Raw genomic sequence first — 17,997 nt, forward strand, 5'->3', positions numbered from 1 at the left:
GTCCACGTGGACGGTGGCTTGGACAGGTGTCAATCGGGTATCTCTCCAGTTGGGCAACCGTTTTTTCACTGAATGCTTCGAAACAATTCCTCATTTGCGTTTTTTTAATCGAAGGAGAGACTATTTTTTGGAAAAAAAATTTATTTATATTTCTTTATTGATAACTGTAACGAATCGTTTTGAAAATTTACATATTAATATTAATATTTGAAAATTTTCAAAATGTGAGGTTGATTATAGTTTTGCATGAATTTTTTTATCAATACAGTATATTAAAGGAATTGTTGAATCGACCTAGGCATTTACTAAATCAACCCAACCATCATCATTGGTTGCCAATCTAACAAATTTTTTTTAGTGGTTTTTTTAGTAGGTTTTAGTGGTTTATAACCAATAAGAATTTGGTAGTGGAGAATTATTTTATGATGGTTAGGATGGGTGGACCCATTTAGTAGATGATTGGGTCAATTTAACAATTCCATATATGATAGAGTACTTGTACCTTGTTTTCATTGAAGGTTTTTTTGAATGAAAACAAAAAAAAATATTTTTATACATTCTTTGGAAGTTCTATATGTAGCTTAGACATGCCATAGATTTTATTTTATTTTATTTTATTAAATTTTGTTTTAAAATAATAATTTAGAGAAAAAACAATAAATAAATTTGAGTTAAATCACATTGTAAGTGCATCAATTTAGTATCTCCAAGAGCATATTTTGAAAGATCGAATTATCACATAAATCTTATTTGGATGCATTTCATTGAATATTCAACTAATTCCAATGTTCTACAAATATATAAATAACTATTCAGGTCATTAAATAGAAAACCCTCGTTATCATTGACACGTGTCTTGTTTGTCAACATAACTCACAAGATCTTTTACCTTCTCAAAAACATCTCATTTTTTTCTTATTATTTTTTAAAACATATATAAAATTACACATAAATTTCTTTCAGAATTTCTTTTGAAAAGTGGGAATTATCTAGCAACTATTATAACACAATAAAACTAGACAATTATGCATGATTGCATCCAACCAATTATCAAAGGATGAACCTTGCAAAATCATTACAGGATTAGAACCCTCATCCAAAATAATTTCATCCAAACTTACTTTCATCCACGAGGATGATACACACATGGACCAGTGTAGAAACAGGTCTACTTCCTTCGCTGAAGCTGCTGCTGCGGCATAGTTGTCGACTTGCTGCAGGCTTCCAGATCAAATCGCACCTAAAACATCGAATTTTCTTACTGTTCTTACTGTTGTTGTATGATTCCGCATGGTAGCGATCCGAACGAATGGCTAGTGCGTCTCTGCAAAGGTGAGAACTTCAGAGAAGCTCTTCTACGCTCACACGCATCTTATGGTGGATTCAGACAAAAGTGAGCCGGCGAGTCGCGGAAGATGAAGAACATCGACTGATCGACCGGAGAGCATCAGGAAAGACTGCGAGGAAATAAGGATAAAATAAAAATAAATAATAAAGGAAGAGTAGTGATAATATGATAGAAGAAGAAGAACAACAATAACGACACTGGGTGTGTGCGGTTCGGACGGCAGTAGTCCCGTGGATCGTTGCCAACTGCTGGCATGGGGATGGATAACAACAAAGGACAAGTCTGGCACAGGTGTGGTCTTCTTCTTCAGGAAGGTGGAGATCGTGGCCACACGGATGGATCTGGGTTTGTTCCGAACGTGGGTTGATCTGAATGAAAGCTTGACGTCGCCCACCTGGAGAGAGCGGGTCTACCAGATTTGGGGGTTGCTGGTGGACTACTACTTTATCGTTGCTGCCAAGTTGATGCCAGTCTCTATTTACCATGTAGAAGAGTCAAGTCAGCAAGGATTGGAAAACCTGTGTAAAAATACCCCGTGTAGTTTCCAGAACATTGCAAGATGAGCACAGAATGTGTGATAGTGGTGCTGTTAGGGGCCACCTCAAAGGATTGTCTTACAACGAAGCTGAAAGGATGAAGGTAGTTTTTTTTTTTAACCATATTCTGAAAATGAAAGAATGCATTTTCTTAGGAGTCGGATTTTCTTCTTGGGTTAAAAGTTTTTTTTTTAGATTGTCCTTGTTCCATGAAACACACTGTGGAGCAACTGTTGCTATCATCGCAAAAAATTTAGAATTATAGTGTATTTTATTTTATTTAACACTTTCAGAAAAGTATAGTGGCATCTTCGCAACCTTGTAAATTTTTATTTTTATTTTTATTTTTTTAATCTTTTTAGTTTTTTACATGAATTATTTGGTTTGGTTTGAAAGGATAGCTGATAAAGTATTTTTCTAATTCCAATGCTGATGCTACCATAGTATGAAAATACGATCATGTCGGTGCAAAAATCACTCTACATGTGATTTCATAATACTTTGTGTTAATCGCATGCATCATCGACGTCTTGACTGCTATTTACTTTTTCCATGCCCCAAAACAACTCAACTTCTTCATGCAGCCAATCACATGTTCAACATGATGCACCCAGAAAGATCTTTTTGATTCACCTGTCACAAAGCTTGAGTGAGGTGAATTGCGCACAATGTGTTGGAGACCTTCTGGAGTCTGTAAATCCAAAGCAATGGCAAGCTCTGCCGAGTATTGAGCTGGATTAGAGGTTGTGAGGAAGCTGGCTTGGGGGGATCGCAGAAGTGACTAGAACATCGTAACTGTCATTTCCTTTGCACTTTCATGCAGAACAATAAGTAGGTTTCAGTTCTGAAACTTTTTAGGAAGGAGTGTGATGGTCCCTCGAAGCTTTTAGTCATGGCAAAAGGGAATCTTTCAGTACCATGGTGAGGCGGTTTCTCCAAGCGATGCAAAATATCTTCAGTTTTTAAACAGTTTGAAGCGCATGAAGCCTGTTGGAATTGACGGTGCTATGGTAGAGGTAATGATAAGATGTAGAAAAGTGCCGCTGGAGCCCTAATTGCACACTTGCAACGGCTACCCATTTCTAGGCTTTGTGTTGGGCCCATGGACCACGAGACGAGGCCTGCTTTACTTGAGAATCTGCTTCAAGTGGTGAAGAACCTTCTTGATGGTGGAATCCAGCCCCTTGTACCACGGATTCGGTTGATGACCCAGAATAGGGAACCTCCCTGGAGTGCTCCAAAGGTTGAGCTTATCTAATTGAGTTTTACCCTTACTATTGGTGATGCTCCACCCTGACCTTGCAATTGGGAACTGTTTCCTTGAAACAGTAAACTTTCATCATTAAATTTGTCATTCAAGAAGCTTTAAAAAAAGTGAGCCTGATCTCGTAACACATATTAGTTACGTTGCGGTATTCTTCAATTTGAACCCAAGTTATGGAACCAGATGCAAAGTATGACTCACATGGAATCACTACACCTCACTTTAGATTAGCAACCAATTGTAGGCGCATGAGACTGTTGAGGAATACAGATGCCTGAAATTTTGGAGATTCAAGGACATCAACTCCAAGCGACAGGGAGATCGGCGTCGTTAAGAACATGTGACAACGAATCAGGGGGAACAGAGGGATCTCACAATATCTGAGCATAACCTATGCGACGAGGAAATGGCATATCAGCCTATCATAAAATTAGTCGACATTTAGTCTAAAATGTTCGTTGACAAGTCTAGTCTAATCTTCTTGCTAATCAATCTGGGCTTGTTCCAACAAACCTGCAGAATAAGAATCATTTTTGGTAGAAGTTTAATTCTTGTCTATACCTCAAAAGATGTGAGAGATGCACCTCACAAATCACATTCCTAGTCCTTCACGCAACAATTTTCTTGTTAAGTTGAATCTCACGACTCAGTATCCATAACGTGAAACGACCACTGTGACTTAATGTTTCTGGACATCATCTCTGCTTAGACCTGATTGTTCCATACATTCTATATCGCTAATACCACGCCAGTTCACATTGTGGGGCCTCACGTCGCAGCTTCAGATCAGAAACCGCCGTCTCGCTTCGTCAGTGATGGGTGAGGCTAACGAAAGTGGATTCTACCCTCAAAAGGTAAGCGTTAAACTCTTGAGTTCAAAGATCACCGAGATGTATACGCATTCTGAAACAGAAGTGCAAAATTGAGTCAGAGGGGAAGGTAGTAATGTTAGTTTATCAGCAGGGATGAACAGTGAGTAGCGAGGACTCGTACTTCGATGTGAAGACTTTCGTGCAGCTTCGCGACGTGCTCATGTTAGCTTACTCAGCGGCCGCATAGAGGCGTCTAGAACTCCCAAGAAAAATTCCGGGAAGGAGGAACTGGCTTAAACGCCTGCAAGCATGATCCTTAATGGAATCAACGAGATGCCAGGAACAGCACCTCGTCTTTTCATCGGCGACACATAATCTGAACTCCAAGATTAGTTGTTTGAGCCCCAGGAAGTTCAGAAACTGACTGTTTAGAGGAACATAAGTAAAGCTGCTTAGGTCAAGGTCATGAGGCCACATATGACAAATAGGCGAAAATAGGGTTGTGATCAACTGCAACGCAACATGCAGCCCAATATGACGCAGACAACAATCACCTTTAAAGATTGATAATGTGAATGGAACTTTGCATTGAGACGGAGAATAATAAGCAGTGATGCCGACATCAACAATCAACGTCACCAGCACGAGCTTGGTCTCCTGAAAAGCACCCTTCGCTCACCATGCTTCAGCTGCAGAAACCTCGGATTAAACAATTTCGTAGAGGTCTTTTTTCTCCAACATCAGCATTTTTTGGCACTGTGTATGTTCTGTCCCCACCCCCATCCACTATGCACACAAATACAGATTTGAGCAGTAAGTTGATGGATCGGGAGCCAACACGAAAAGTGCGGACTGCACAATGGCATGAAAACATAACTAACAGTGTGGCCGTGATCAGGTCACTTGATCAGTCGAGAGAGCTGATCACCGAGCTCCTGATCAGTATACGAAGTGACAAAGAAAAATAACAGCAGGGGTACCTCGAATACCTGGACAAAAAGCTCAAAATCGAGGCAGTTGCTCTCAGTCCGGACGAACCATCTCCACGTAACGTACTCCACACTGTCATTAAATAGTCAATGCTTAGGATTTTTTTGTGATCCATGTCTAACTAGCATAAAGGCTCTTTTTTCTACCTATTCTATTTTATTTTTATTTTTATTTATTTTTTCTATTTATAACTTCAAGATTATATTTTTATAAATGAGATAGAATACTGTCATCTTTTTGCATAATGTACAATCATCCCAACTTTTACAAATTCCTCTCAACTATTGAGTAAGAAAGCACATACTTCTATTTGTGGATCATAAAAAGTTGTGCTCCTACTTAGACTTGTCATGGCTATTGAACTCTTTAACTAATGCTCGCCTTGCCTTATTATTCTTTCATGCTATATGGAGGTGATTTGTAATCACATAATAAGAAACTTATTTAAAAAAGCCTAACTATTTAAGCTTGGTTGTTTGAAGTCTTATATTTTCTTCATTCAAGCTTCTTAAGATTATCCTCTATGAAGTCACCTCACGTCGAAATCCTTTCAAACCTTTCATTTCTTGAGAAACTTACACTATAATCTTTTGATACTTCTATCCTCAAGCTTTTTTTAAGTCTTAGTTTTTTTACTTCCATTTTTTTTATTTGCTTTATGAATCCTAGACCTTGTAAATTTTTTTATCTAATTTATACCTATTTTTGGTGCTTTGCTTAGGATTTTTTTGTGATCCTTTCTCTTCCACTTGGAGTGAATATGTTCTCATCTTCGGGTCTGCTACACAACTTATTCTTTTATAAATTGAAGAACCTTAATTCTTTAACTATTTTTGTGTAGATTTCACCTTCTTGTAATCATCCACTTTTTTATTAAAAGTAGTTACCATCCTTTACACATGCCATAAGTTTCTTTCATTGATCTATTGAAACTTGTGCATGAAATAACCTTTGAAGGTACACAAATATTGAACTCTCCTAATATTGATTTGCATCTTGTCAAATATTGCTAATATTTGATCCATAGTTTAGTCTCATATCTCTTCTTGAGGTGGAATACATGCCTTCTTTTTTTGGAAGTCTTTTTCATTATCTAAAAATTTCTTAAAAATGCTCACTTAGAAGATTAAGTGTCAATCGTTTTGTGAGTGCCAAGCCATTATAAGTATGATTTTGGATCCCAATTTCTTCATAATATATTACCAAAACTGAGTTGTGAAGTAAATATCTCTATTGCTTATAATTGAAGTTGACACACCATATAAAAAAATCAAAGTATCAAAGAAAAGACTTACCATTATTTGTGAAGTAGTTTCTAACTTCTTTTTGAAATTTCTTGAAAATATAGCCATTGTTATGAACCTTGTCATCTTGTTGAATCTGTCAACTAAAACTAGTATAATATTAACCTCAATAAACTTTAGTAAGCCTATTATGAAATCCATTGAAATATCTCTATAAGACAAAGGCAAAAGTGGTAGTAGTTCAAAAAGTCCTACCTTTGCTTGTATAGAGTGCTTATTCCTTTACTATACTAAAAAGCTCCTTACATATTGTTCTACATCTTTCTTTATGAAAGGCTAGTAGTAAGACCCCACTACATCTTTTAACATATATTTTACTCTTTTATGTCCCTTTCATAGAGAGTCGTGTATCTTGAACATGAATTTTTTCCTCCACTTGTCTTCTAAGATATAAAATTAAATTTGTTTGAATCAAATAAGTTCGTCCTTTATCAAAGAGATTTTCATAAGTTTTTTGTGTTTTCTTGTGGTTTTGGTTGAAAAAAATGCTTTTATGATTTTCAATGCATCCACATTGAATTTATAGGCTTCTTTTACGTCTTTGATAAAGAGAGAGTTATCACAATAGACAATTGTCTTGAGTGTCATTACATTATAGAGTTTTTTTCTAATAAACTTTTCTTTCATACTCAATGCATCTAGCATCAAGTTATCTTTTCCCGGTTATAAATCAATTCAATATCTATTGAGATGATCACATCATATTATCTCAATTCCTTTGGAAAGGCTTGTGCTTTTAATGTTGTCATGATATAACACAACTAATAGGTGAAACGAATGAAGAATCTATTATATTATATAAGATCTTACTTCAAATATTGTAGCAAATTATCTTAGAAAATAGACAATAGTCTAAAAGAAAGTAGAACTAAAGATTTAAATGCTTCCATTTTACAAAGTAGGCTTCTACTTACTTTGTAAGGCCATAAATAAAACAAAACAAGGTAGATTAGAAAAATAAAGAATATAAGAATATGTAGGAAGAAGTTAGGAGTTGATTTAAAAAAAATTAACTCAAAAAGACAAGATTTTATATCCAAAAAGGACCAATTATTAACATGGATCAAAATCAGACCTTGAGGCACAAAATCAAGTACAGACGGCAACTCAAGAATTATTTGGCTAATCAGAGAGTGAAATTTGAGAACAAACTTAATAGGGTTTCTTTGAGCATTGATTTTTAGGGAATTTAATATGGAATGACTTTACAAGAACTTTGCAAAGTTATAGTTTTTTTGGGTGACTCTGGAATTTGTGACATAAAAAAGAAATTATGTTTTGGAGAATTTTGTAAGTTTGGTAGTAGATCTATAGTTTAAGTTTTGATCACTTATGAAAATAGTTATTTGAAGTGTATGCTATAAGTTTGAACTTGATCGAATGGTTGAATTAAAGGCTATTGTATTTCAAGTAGGTTGAGGTCTCAAAAATTGGACTTTTAGAGGCAATTACGATTTCTAGGATCTTCAACAATCTATTAGTTGGATTGGAATAAAATTTTATGTAAAAATAAAATACTTGATTTTTTTATACATTTGTGAAATTTGAAAAAAATTCAATGGTTTAATAAGGAGATATTGGAGCTGAAAATTCAACATTCAGATTGGATTAGGAGGCTAATCAACACTTGAGCGGATTTTAGGATTTTTCTTCCATTTGGTAAGTGAAATTATCTTCAAATTTTGTATGCTTGTTGCCAACTTAGTTGTTGAAATGTGTGTAAATTTTTCTACCTTCTATAGTCAAGTGTCGGATGTACTCTTGAGCAAGATTTCATGTAATACGACAACGTGAAGTACTTGAGAGAGATGTTATTAATATATACCTTGATTTTCTTACCATCTCGATATTTCTTCCAAGTCTTTAAGCAATGCATCACTATAAACAATTTTTATTCATGAATAGGCAATTTCAACTAAATTCCGCTCAACTTCTTGCTTTCAAATACTACAAGTCTTTTTTCTTGCATGAAGACTTTATCAATGGCAAAGTCACTTGCATTCATGTGAATTTCAAATTCTTTATCAAATTGTGGATAAAATAACTCAAAACTTAAAATCAATACTTCTTTGATTTCTAAGAAGGATTTTTCATAGCTTGAATCTTACTTTATGGAATTGCTATCCTTCTTTAAGAAGCTTATAAAGAGACTAGTAATTTTAGAAAAGTCCCTTATAAACTTTCTATAATAATTTATTAGCCCTAAAAAAGATCTCATGTCTTTTTGCTTCTTGCATACTTGTCAAGTATTGATTGCTTGGATTTTCTGTGGATTAAGTTTTAAATCCTTGCTATTGATGATATGTGTTAGAAATTCCAACTCCTCTAGGTAGAAGATACTCTTCTCTCTATTGATATATATTTGGTTTTTTTATAACTTCTTCAAAATGATTTCCAAATGCACTTTATGATCTTCTTTACTCTTGGAGAATACCATAATGTCATCAATATATACACCACAAACTTATTGCTTTCTTTGTAAAAAATCAAGTTCATAAGCATTATAAATATTGTTGGAGTGTTTCATAATTCAAAGGGCATTACCACAAACTTGTAGGAACCATATCTAATTCTAGAAGGCATTTTTTTATGTATTTCTGAACAATCTTTATCTAATAATAACTATTCTTATGTTCAATCCTATTAAAATATTTACTACCATTCAATCTATCCAATAAGTCATTGACTTGCGGCAACATGTAGTTATTTTTTATATTGATCTTATTTAAAGCCAAATAATCAATACATATCTTCATCTTTCCATCCTTCTTCCTCACAAAGAAGTTTAGAGCTTCAAATGGGGACTTATTCTACCTAATATAGTTCTTTTCCAATAACTCATTGAGTTCTTAATTTAGCTTCTTTAGCTTGAGTTAGTTCAACCAATAGGGTGCCTTATTTGGAAGTTACAAACTTTGTACTATGTCTATCTTATAATCCACTATTCTATTAGGTAGGAGTTCCTTTGGTAGCTCTATCGTCAAGACATTACCAAATTTTAACATGAGATTTAGCACAAATTTAGAAGAATGTGTATGAGTCATAAAATTAACATTCTAGTTATTTTAGAATAAAAAGATGCATTTAGAATACTTAGAAATATAATATATGGTGAATAATATAGAAATCTTTAGACAAATAGAAAATTAGAATGTTAGTTGTAGAAATGGAGTCTTAGTAAGGCTTGGAGGCAATTATCTTAGTTGATTTAATATTTTTTATTTATTTTTGAGTATTAAGGATTATTTATTAAGGTCAATATTTGTATTGGCCTTCTATTTATATATATTACTTATAAAAATATAAATGTTAGTTAATAGCTACAAGAAGCATGAGAAAGAACTTCATGTTTTCCTAATTATTTATATAAAAAATATGATTTATAGTAGATTTAAATTAATTTTATTACTTTAAAAAATTATAAAGATAGTAAATTATAGTTTTAAGTTTATATTAGCACTACAAAACCATTATAAGAATTTCAAGAATTTAAATAAAATTTATTTAGAATTTTTTAGGAATTTTTAGAACAATTTCCAAGACTTCGGTGAAAATGAGTTTTACCACTTTGGGAGCATTTATGAAGAAATGGAGCAAGTTATGAAGGCCAAAAAAAATTTATAGATTAATTTTGTGTTTTTAAACACCATGGTGTAGTCAAAAATGCAAAAATATTGGTCTTATAAGTAGAAAATAGGAGGACTAACAACTAACATAGTCCTTGTAAGAAAAGAGGTACACAAGTCTCATATGGATTGTAGCACCTTGAAGGTATTTAAGAAGATAAGACTAAGGCCTTGTGGCCTCTCTTAGACACCTACATACACTATTGGTGACCCTCAGTGAGGCTCAAACTCTTGATCTCTTAAACAAGTTATCATTAATTAAAAATTATTTATTTAATTTTTTATTTATTTACTTATTATTATTAAATTTTTGTAACTTACTCATAGTAATTCGGATTTATATGTTTCTTATACCATTAAAAAAGATAAAAAATTACCTTTATAAATTATATTTTTTACTTCTATTTTTTATTTTTTATTAAGTAAAAACTTAGTAAATAGACTATGACTAGTTTTGTTGTGTACAATTGCTTGATTGCACTTGTTTCACTTATTTTTTTGTTGTGCTTCTTTTATTCTTATTCTTACTACTTCTACTTTTCACCACCAATCATAAGCAATTTTTAATTGAGGCCATTTTATAATTTAGATTGAGGAGTAAATTTTACACTCACAATATAGAGTTGACTTCCTTATCTTCTTTGATGTTAGGTTTATTACTTACAAATTTAAGATCAAAGTTACTGCTTCTCAGATGCAACAAAAAATATTTTCTTCCTTACTCATGCTATGTGACAATAATAATCCTTAACTCATATAACATAACATAATTCGTGAAGGATAAATCTATCACTTTCTTGATTTTTTTGTCATGACTATTTGTGTTTTAGATATCTATCAAAGTTCTACTCCATAATATTCAAAAATTATGTTTTTTTTTATCATTGCATCTATCTTACTAAGGCAACATATCATGAAGTCTTCTCAAAATAATTTCCTTTTAGATTTAAATTCCACATCTTTTGTAGCTAAGCAGGTTATCTCCCTTCTTTTAGCAAACAACACCTTGACTTCTTTAATTGTTTCTTGAGCTAGCTCCAATATTCTGATATATTTTTGACTTATAAACAAGTTAGTTGCCTCTATGTCAATCAACATTACAACTTCAATATTCTTAACTTTAGAACTTAGATAAACAAGCTTCTTGTACAAATCGGTGAAAATGAATTAATCTTGAAATCTACCTTCTATTACCAAAATCCACGTTCTGAGATTCATCACTTGGAGATTTTGAGTAATCTGAGTCTTGCGCAATTTAAGAATGCTAAAAAACTCACTTATTTTCTTTCTAACTTTTTTATTCTTCCAATCATTAGTATAGTGTCCTTTCTATTGGCACTTAAAGTAAATCACCATTGTGCTTGATTTTATCTTTTTTGAACTTCTTTTTTGGTTTTCTTTTGCCTTGGATTTTGAAAATTGGATATTCACTTCTTTAATTTTTTTTAAAAAAATAGAAGTTACTTGTTGCTATACAAAAAGCTTCATTCTTTCTTAGAAGTTAGACATTCATTTCCAAGTCCTAGTCATCATACTTAACTTGCTTTAGTCAAGTGATTATTTTTCTATTTTTAATTTTGATGCTAAATCAAAAGCATCATTGAGGTTGGTAAAAATTATTTCTCTCTCTTAATACTTCTTCTAAGTCATAATGCTTAATTTATTATAAAATAGAGTAGTAAGCACTTCTCATAATCTACTTAAGTATATGCTAGTTGATTTTGGAAGTCACTAACATACTTTACAAAAGAGATTTTACCTACTTTTTGATTGAATTTGAGTAACTGTAATCTTTTTACAAAGTTTTGTATGTGCTCTCAAATCTTCCTATCTATTATGGACATATACATGTAAACCAATAATTACCTATATGATTAGATATAAATAAATAAAAGTAGATTAATTCTATAATATCTTTTATAGTAGCTTATTAGAAGCTTCATAGATGCTATTTTGACTGTATAGGTATCTATAGTTGATTTTTTAGGTTAAAAATGTCGTCAACAAGTTGGCCATGTGCCACACATATTGATAGCTTGTAGAACAAGCTAATTATGTAGCCCACACATAGAAAACTTGCCTTCTAAGCTAAGGCATATGTCCTACAAATTCAATACATATTATAGGACCTATAGAACATTGCCACGTAGCTCCTAGTTAGATAATATATATAGAGGCAAGAATGAAGCCTTCTTCACTCTTGTCAATGTTTTTCTTTCTTCTAGTCTAAATTTAAGAATCTCTAGTTTCTTTGATTTTTGACAAAAGCCATTCTAGTTTTTTTTTTAATATACATATTACTTTATTGCTATTTTTCACTTTTCTTTAAATTTAGATTTTCTAAATTTATACGTCTTCTTTCACTTTATATCATCGATAGATTAATAAGATTATACTTACAATATTAGAGCTTTGTCTTCTCTTGATTAAGAGTGGATTATCTATTTTTTTTATAAGATATAAGCGTATTAGAATATGCGGATTACCTTCTTTTAAACTAATATTATTTTTAGTATCTTCTTTGTTCTCAAGTCCCCTCTACTACTTATCTTCAATGATATTACACATTTATTTTCTAAATATTATTATGGCAAAGCTTGTTGAAATAAAGAGTGCAATAATACAAATGCAAGAATAATTGAGGGAGTTAATATTTGTGATGTATCAACTCAGTTTACCACCACAAAGATCAACAATAATGGCAAGAAGTAAAAATATAGATATGTTTAGAGTTGCTTCAATATTTGTAACTAATCATGTTCCTTCTCCTAAGTAGAACATCTTTCTAGTACTAGTGTCACGGCCATAATCATGTAAGCTAATAATTACATATAGAAATAGATAGAAGTAAGTAAAAGTAGATAAAAATAAGTTAATTCTATAATATTTAATATAGAAGCTTCCTAAAAACTTCCTAGATGCTGCTTTGACTTCATAGGTGTCTTTAATTGATTTTTTGGATTAGAAACGTGGTCAACAAGTTGGCCATGTGCCACACATGTTGTTAGCTTGAAGATCAAGCTAACTATGTGGCCCACACGTAGAAAAACTTGCCTTGTAAGTCAAGGCATGTGTCCTACAAAGTCAACACATATTGGAGGTCCTATAGAACGTCGCCACGTAGCCCCTAGTTAGATAGTATATATAGAGACAAGAGTGAAGGCTTCTTCACTCTTGTCAACTCCTTTCTTGCTTCTAGTCCAAGTTCAAGAGTCTTTAGTTTCTTATCTTGTGGTAATAGCCATTCCAGTTTCCTTTTAATATACCTACTTGTTTATATTTTGACTTATTATATCGAGATAGCCTTTTTTTGTATATTTTCCCTCATCGAGTCTTTGTCCTTGACAGATTGACAAGAGTACACTTACAATATCAGAGCTTTGTTTTTCTTGAGTAAGAGTGGATTATTCCTTTCTCTTGACAAGACATAAGCATATTAGAAGTTTGCGGATTACCCACTTCTAAACTGATATTGTCCTTAGTATCTTCTTTGTTATCAAGTCTTTCTTTTCTTTTGTCTTGAGCAGTATCAATTTTTTTTTTTCTTCTTGGTATCATTATGGCAGAGCTTGTTGAAATGAAGAGTGCAATGGCACAAATCCAAGAGCAAATGAGGGAGTTAATGCTTGCGATGCATCAACTCAATTCACCAACACATGAAAAAATAAGAATAGCAGAAAGTGGAGATATAGAGATGATCGGAGCTGCTTCAACATCTACAACAAATCACGTTCCTTCTCCAATTGTACAACACCCTATAAGCACTAGAGAACCAAGAATTACCTTATCCGAGAAATTTGATGGTACGAGATCAAAGTTTCGAGGGTTCATCAATCAAGTACAATTGGCAATTGAACTTCAGCCGCAAAGCTATCCAACTCCAGGATCACAAGTCAGGTTTATTGGCACCCTACTTTCTGTTCTGCATTATCGTGGTTTTCGTCTTTTCTTGAACAACAAAATCCAATATTGGATAATTTGGAAGCTTTTTTGGTGGAGTTTTGATCTATGTATGGTGAACACGATGCAACTCGTGTTGCAACAAATAAGATCTGAATTCTGCGACAAGGAAATCGCTCAGTAACAGTATATGCTTCACAATTTTGACAACTTGCAATTGACATCAAGTAGGATGATGCTGCACTCATCAATCAATTTCTTTATGGATTGCAATACGAAGTAAAGAAATTGATGCTCAACTTACCTGATCCTCAAACTTTGAGTCAAGCAATCGATTTTGCGATAAAATGTGATAATTGACTTTTCGAATTTCGAGCCGAGAATCATTCACGGGAACCTCAACGTTATTACTCAATGGCAACATCAACATCTTTGCCAAACGTACATTCGGAAGTAGAAGACATGCAAATTGACATGGTACGTTTTAAACCCCTAACTGAGCAAGAAAAGATTCGTCATCGTCAAGAAGGATTATGTTTATATTGCAGAGAACCTAAGCACAGTGCTCAATATTGTCCAAAGAAACGACGCAACTATAAAATGAGGGGTACGACGGTCAAAGAAAACAACATGTCGGAAAACGGATTCGTCCAGCTACAATAGGGACCATGCAGCTGGAACCTTATACAATTCCTAATGAAGGTCCTATCCTCTCCTGAGAACCCTCTCCTTGTTTTATAATAGACTTATATTTAGGACCTAAGAATTACAAAGCCTCTACTTTATTAGATTCGGGAGCCTCAGCATGTTTTTTAGATGAACAATTTGTTAAAAGTCGTAAAATACCTTTTGTACAGAAACCTAAACCAGTACATGTAGAAGTCATAGATGGTCGTCCCTTGTCTTCTGGAGATGTCACTCATGAAACTCATCCTATAAAAGTAACAATAGACGGTCATGATAGCTACATAGCTTTTAACATAATTAAATCCCCGTCCAATCCAGTTATTTTAGATTTATCCTGACTAGAAAAATACAACCCTGGAATAGATTAGAATTCACGTAAACTTGACTTTTCCCAGAGCGTTATTAATAGTTCTACCAACCAAGTAAAAAATTATAAGTCTAGTATAGTAAAACCCGTACTGATAGGTGCAAAAGCATTTATACACGCAGCAAAAGAAGGATCAACTTTTGCTATTTATGCTGCACCTATTTTTGAAAACGTAAAGACTTCAAGTGGCATTCCAAGTCAATATCAGGAGTATCAAGACGTTTTTGAGAAAAAGAATGCAGATATTCTTCCTGAGCATCGTCCATATGATTGTTCAATCGACCTCAAGGAAGGAACTCAGTGTCAAGGACAAGAACTCGATGAAAGCTAAAGAGTAAGTGAGACTTTTCTCAAAAAGAAATAGGACAAAATAGAAATATGTATATTAAGAAAGAAACTGGAATGGCTATTGCCAAAATACAAGAAAACTAGAGACCCTTGAAACTTAGACTAGAAGCAAGAAAGGAGTTGACAAGAGTGAAGAGGGCTTCACTCTTGCCTCTATATATACTATCTAACTAGAAGCCACGTGGCGATGTTCTATAAGACCTCCAATATATGTTGACTTTCTAGGCCACATGCCTTTGCTTGCAAGGCAAGTTTTCTATGGATGGACCACGTAGTTAGCTTGTTCTTTAAGCTTCCAACATGTGTGGCACATGGCTAACTTGTTGACCAAGTTTCTAACCTAAAAGTCAACTATAGACTCCTATAAAGTCAAAGCAGCATCTATGAAGCTTCTAAGAAGCTTCTCTAGAAGATATTACACAATTAACCTACTTTTATCTACTTTTACATACTTTTATCTATTCATATAGGTAATTATATGTATGTCCGTGACATTACCCCCCCTTCTAGGGACGAGTTCCACGAGGAGCGGTGATTATATATTGAGAAAATCTAATATGCGGCGAATTGTATTTGCTACATACTCTGATCTTTGTTCTCTTCGAAGATAGTTGATGGGTCCTCTTAGCCATCGATAGTGTCCCATTCCAGGGCGAGAAGACCACCCTGTTATTTGATCACTGTTGAGGCCTTCATAACTTCCTTCAAATAATACATTTGAAACACCATCAGGAGTCGTTTCTATCTCCAATAATATCACCAAACATCGAGAATCTCTTCCAAGGTCGTGATACCAAACGCGTTGTATCTCACCATCTATTCGAGGAAGAACATGTCGTTCTTGAGGATCTTCATCTCGGTTGCGTCGTCTTGAAGGTTGTGACAATCGTAATGTCTCATCCGGTAAGTCAACAAACGAAGGTTCTTGAGTTGAATCCGCTGGTTGTTGGCTCTCCATCTAATTAGCGTCACAAATGCAAAGAAGTTACAAACAAGGATAGGAATTTGAATGTTATCTTGCCTCAATCTTGTCTCTTTTATAAGAGAGGTTTTCATCTTGGTTTTGATGGATGTCGTTGATGAAAAACTTTGACTTTAGCTGATGCATTTGCTAGATTCCTGGATGGCTCCCATGTGCGCTCACTAATATCATATCCGCGCCAATGAACAAGATATTCTAGCTTATTTCGGCACCGCCTTGAGTCTAATATCTCTTCCACCTCAAATTCTTCATTATTATCTACTTCTATAGGAGGCGGTGGCATTTGTCTTCTTCCTTGTATATCCACTGTCTTATATGGTTCAAGAAGAGACACGTGGAATACAGGATGGATCTTCATTGACTCCGGTAGATGTAACCGATATGCAACTGGGTTGATCTGTTCAGAAACAGAAAAGGGGCCAAGCCTACGATAGTCCAATTTGTCACAAGGTCGAGTGGTCTTGATATTGCGACGAAGTAGCCATACCTTATCACCCACGTTGAGTTGTGGTTGCTCTTTACGATATACATCTGCATTTATCTTTTGTCGTTCTTGAGCTTTCTTCAACTGCGCCTTCATTATTGCATGTAACTCTGACAACCGATTTGCCATATCTTCTGCTGCAGGATTATCAACTTTTGAAAAATCAAAAGTATCAAGTCGTGGATGATAGCCATAATTGGCAAAGAAAGGTGTTTGTTGCGTGGAAGAATGTATCGTATTATTATAAGCAAACTCTGCCAATGGCAGAAGGGTTGTCCAATCATCTTGTTGATAGTTGATAGTACACCTTAAATATTGCTCCAAGACTTGATTTACGCGCTCTGTTTGTCCATCAGTTTGAGGATGGAAAGCCGAAGATAGCTTTATGTCCACTTTTAAAATCTTGAAAAGGGTCTTCCAAAATCTTGACACAAATTGAGTTCCCCTATCCGATATGATATCTTTAGGTAATCCATGATAGCGATAGATATTATCAATGAAAAGCTTAGCTGTTTCTTCACCTGTGATAGATTTTGTACATGGCACAAAATGTGCCATCTTGGTGAAACGATCTACTATCACAAATATAGAATCATAAGATCTTGAGTTTGGAAGATCTGTGATGAAATCCATAGAAACAGAAGACCATGGTTGTTCTGGTATAGGTAATGGCTGAAGAAGTCCGTAAGGTCGATGTCGAGGAATTTTTGATCTTGAACAAATATCACATGATTGTACAAAGTCTTTGACTGACTTCCACATTTGTGGCCACCAAAAATCTCTTGATATGAGTTCCAGAGTCTTATTATATCCAAAGTGCCCTGCTGCTGGAAAGTCATGACGTGCTTGAAGAACACGCAAACGTGCTTTTCCTTCTGGAACATATAGGCGTCCTTCAAAATATAATAGATTATTCTTGAACTCGAACTTAGAAGAATCATGAGACTTGGAAGAATTATTCTCGATATCATGAACAAGAGGGTCTGAGGACATACTGGACTGGATTTGCTTGAGAAAAGTTGAATCAACAGTCAATGTTGATTTCACTGCTCGGAGATGAAATTGCTCCGGTTTCAAGAGGACCGTTCTTTGTTGCTCAAAAGCTGCATCTCCTTCTTTTGGTGCAAAATAAGAACGTCTAGACAGGGCATCGGACAAACCTTGTTGTTTTCCTGGCCGATAAGTGATAATGAAGTCGAATCTTGACAAAGACATACTCCAACGAGCTTGACGACGATTCAACACGCGTGCTGACATGAAATACTCGAGGTTCTTGTGATCTGTATACACAGTGACTGGACTAGAAGCGCCTTCTAGATAATGACGCCATTCTTGAAAGGAATCCACGA

The 17,997-nt window shown here is 34.2% G+C and overlaps 1 long non-coding RNA gene across 2 annotated transcripts; it reads right to left on the reverse strand.

Annotated features, from left to right (window-relative positions):
• Positions 1–3,443: 3,443 nt before the first annotated feature.
• LOC112274076 (uncharacterized) lies at positions 3,444–5,010 on the reverse strand. Of its 2 annotated transcripts, XR_012216319.2 has the most exons (3): positions 4,950–5,010; positions 4,142–4,746; positions 3,444–4,051 (listed from the first exon to the last, which is right to left on the reverse strand). It is a non-coding gene; the product is annotated as an uncharacterized LOC112274076 (long non-coding RNA). The 2 variants fall into 2 exon arrangements; XR_016499671.1 differs by lacking the exon at positions 4,950–5,010 and having other exon boundaries at positions 4,142–4,920.
• Positions 5,011–17,997: the final 12,987 nt, after the last annotated feature.

This window comes from Physcomitrium patens, chromosome 21 (assembly GCF_059467195.1).
Source record: "Physcomitrium patens ecotype Gransden chromosome 21, ASM5946719v1, whole genome shotgun sequence".
Lineage (NCBI taxonomy): Eukaryota > Viridiplantae > Streptophyta > Bryopsida > Funariales > Funariaceae > Physcomitrium > Physcomitrium patens.